Source organism: Xyrauchen texanus, chromosome 10 (assembly GCF_025860055.1).
Source record: "Xyrauchen texanus isolate HMW12.3.18 chromosome 10, RBS_HiC_50CHRs, whole genome shotgun sequence".
Taxonomy (NCBI): Eukaryota; Metazoa; Chordata; class Actinopteri; order Cypriniformes; family Catostomidae; genus Xyrauchen; species Xyrauchen texanus.
In genome coordinates, this window is record NC_068285.1 from 44496988 (window position 1) to 44500183 (window position 3196).

The window sequence follows — 3196 nt, forward strand, 5'->3', positions numbered from 1 at the left end:
GGAGCAACATTTTATGTAGTGGTTATTTTGAAGAGGTATGTACTTAAATGTCTTGTATAAGTCTTATAAGTATTTGCATATGGTGACAAAACCTAGCCCTGTCAATGTAAGCTTAAGCGGTGTTCTAGCAGGAAGATCGTGGGATTCATTCTATTAGGCATCTCATCCAATCACTATAAAGCCTCAGCTTTATAAGCCTGCACAGCTGTCTTATTTTTTGCATACTCCCATTGTTTTGGGGTAAGATCCGGCAGGGTTAAAGCAGTGCTGGAAAATAATGGTGGCCACAGAAAATATTGACACTTTGGGCCCAATTTGGACATTTTCACTTAGGGGTGTACTCACTTTTGTTGCCAGCGTTTTAGACATTAATGGCTGTGTGTTGAGTTGTTTTAAGGGGACAGCAAATGTAGGCTTTAATACAAGCTGTACACTCACTACTTTACATTGTAGCAAAGTGTCATTTCTTCAGTGTTGTCACATGAAAAGATATAATGAAGTATTTACAAAAATGTGAGGGGTGTACTCACTTTTGTGAGATACTGTATATATAGATGGAATCAGATGTTTACATACACTTAGTATGAAGTCTTTAAAAAAATAAAAAAGTGTATCCACTCCACAAATTTAATATTAGCAACTATAGCTTTGGCAAGTCGTTTGGGACATCTACTTTGTGCATAACACAAGTAATTTTTCCAACAATTGTCAACAAAAAGTTTACATACTCCAAGTTAACTATGCCTTTAAAGCAGCTTGGAAATTCCAGAAAATTATGTCAAGCCTTTAGACAGTAAGCCAATTAGCTTCTAATAGGAGGTGTACCTGTGGATGTGTTTTAAGGCCTACCTTCAAACTCAGTGACTTTTTGCTTGACACCATGGGAAAATAAAAAGAAATCAGCCAAGACCTCAGAACAAAATGTTTGGGCCTCCACAATTCTGGCGCATCCTTGGTAGCAATTTCCAAATGCCTGAAGTTACCACGTTCATCTGTACAAACAATAATTTGCAAGTACGCTGACGCTTGTGGATCGATTACTCACAGTCAACACAGGTATTCTCTACCTTCCATGTGCAGCTCCCACACACTACCTTTTGACATGTGTCCTTAGTTTTGTTTTTCTTGCAGTTTCTCTGCACTTGGCACTGCCTTCCCCTCTCCATTATCAGCTGCTCCTGTCTGGGCCCTCGCACCATCAGCTCTGTGGCTTTTGCTCTCATATGGCCGTAGCAGAAGTTCATTTGCCAGTCGCATTATGAAGTTCCTCCGTGACATTCTCTCATTTGTGCATTTCTTGAACAGGATGGAAGCATTTATCGCATCCAGGTCAAGTATATTATAAAACACAGCCACTGGCCATCTACGTGTGAGTGCTTTCACAGAGTATTTCCTCGCCATTTGATCTAGCACATCTACTCCGAACTTGGTTGTGTTGATGTATGTGACTGTCTCTGGTTTAGCCTTTTGGCCACTTGTGATGGCAACAGCTGTGTGTAATGTTTTGACTGAAGCTCCTTGATTTCACCACTAGATGCCGTAATTTCAACTCAGATTACTACCTTGTAAATTAGTTGCAATGCTCTCACCTGTGTTGAATCACTCCTAATGATAGACCCTATTTAAGGCCTCATTGCCCTTTTGTTTTTGTTTAGTCCTGATGTTTTCCTTAGCTTTGCCATTCCTATGGATGGTTGCGATTTTGTGAGTCTTCTGTTTTGTTCTTGGATAATCAGTTTCTGTTACATTTAGTGGATTGTGGATGTCTGGACTTAAGGAGAGAGTTTGAGTCACCCTGTGGCACGTTAATCTAAAGTGCTGCCCAAGACTGTAGTTAATGGTTTTTTTTTTTCCTCTGAAATAAAGAGCAAAGGATTAAACTCAAGATTTTTGGAATCTCGTTGTTCCTTATTCCTCTGCATTTTCTCCACCTTCCCCAGTGGTGGAGCAGTCTGCCTCTCGGATACACACTCCACAGACCAGCTGGATCATATCACTGTGTGGACAGTGCTTTCCTTCTTTTGCACTGATAGACTGTGAGCGTTGCATTTAATTAAGCAATATCATATTCAAAATCAGGTTATTGTTTTAAATATCAGCGGCACTGGTACACGGCGATTCCTCAGGTGGATAGGGCTGTTGCGCTTCACCTATGCCCCTAAAACCCTACCACCTGGCAGGGTCGCCCTGTACTACCCTCCAAGGCCTGTAGGACAACATCGTCACTGACGGCCAAAGCCTACAGTGCCGCCGGACACGCCGTTTCCGCCCTGCATGATTCTGCAACAGTCTGAGTGCTGTAGGTAATCACAGCCATGCTGATATTCAGTACAACCCAATGATTCCAAGTGTGATATAGTTTGTATACAACAGTTCTTGTTGGGTATCCTTCTTCTCTGTTGTGCACTCACACTCATGGACAGCCTTTGTTGAACTTCTATACAGTGATGTCACTGTGAGTTTGTGCATGTATTTGTGTGTGGTGGGGTCCCTTTCGTTTCATACCAACTTCATTCAGCTGCGCTGTGTAGAAAGTGTGCAGCAGATTGGGGATAGCAAGCATTACCTTGTGTCAAGAATATTAAAGGATTAGTACACCCAAAAATAAAACATCTGTTATTATTTACTTACACTGATGCCATCCCAGATGTGTATGACTGATTTCTTCAGCAAAACTCAAGCTAAGATTTTTAGAAGGAAAGCCTTTGTCTGTAGGTACAGACAATGCAAGTGAATAGGTGCCAGTACTTTGAGAGTCCAAAAAGCAGATAAAGGCAGCATAAAAGTAATCCACATGACTCCAGTTGATCAATGTCTTCTGAAGTGTTTAAATAGGTTTATGTAAGAAACAAATCGATAATTAAAACTCTTAACTTTTAAAAAAATCTCTTCTTGCCAGCACTCGACACATCACGTAGCTGTCTTGTGACTTCAGTGCAATGGCGTGCTCACGTGAGAGAAGTCGGATGCGCTGCTTCGATTACAACCAAAGAACGAACATAACGCGAGAGTTCGGCCATTTCAAACTACCTCAGAGCCCTGGCCGGAAGCGTGGATTTAGAAGTTAATAATGTTTTAATTATCGATTTATTTTTTTACACAAACCTATCGATTTGTTTCAGAAGACATTAAATGAGTGTCTGGAGTTGCATGGATTACTTTAATTCTGCCTTAATCTGCTTCATTAGGAGACATT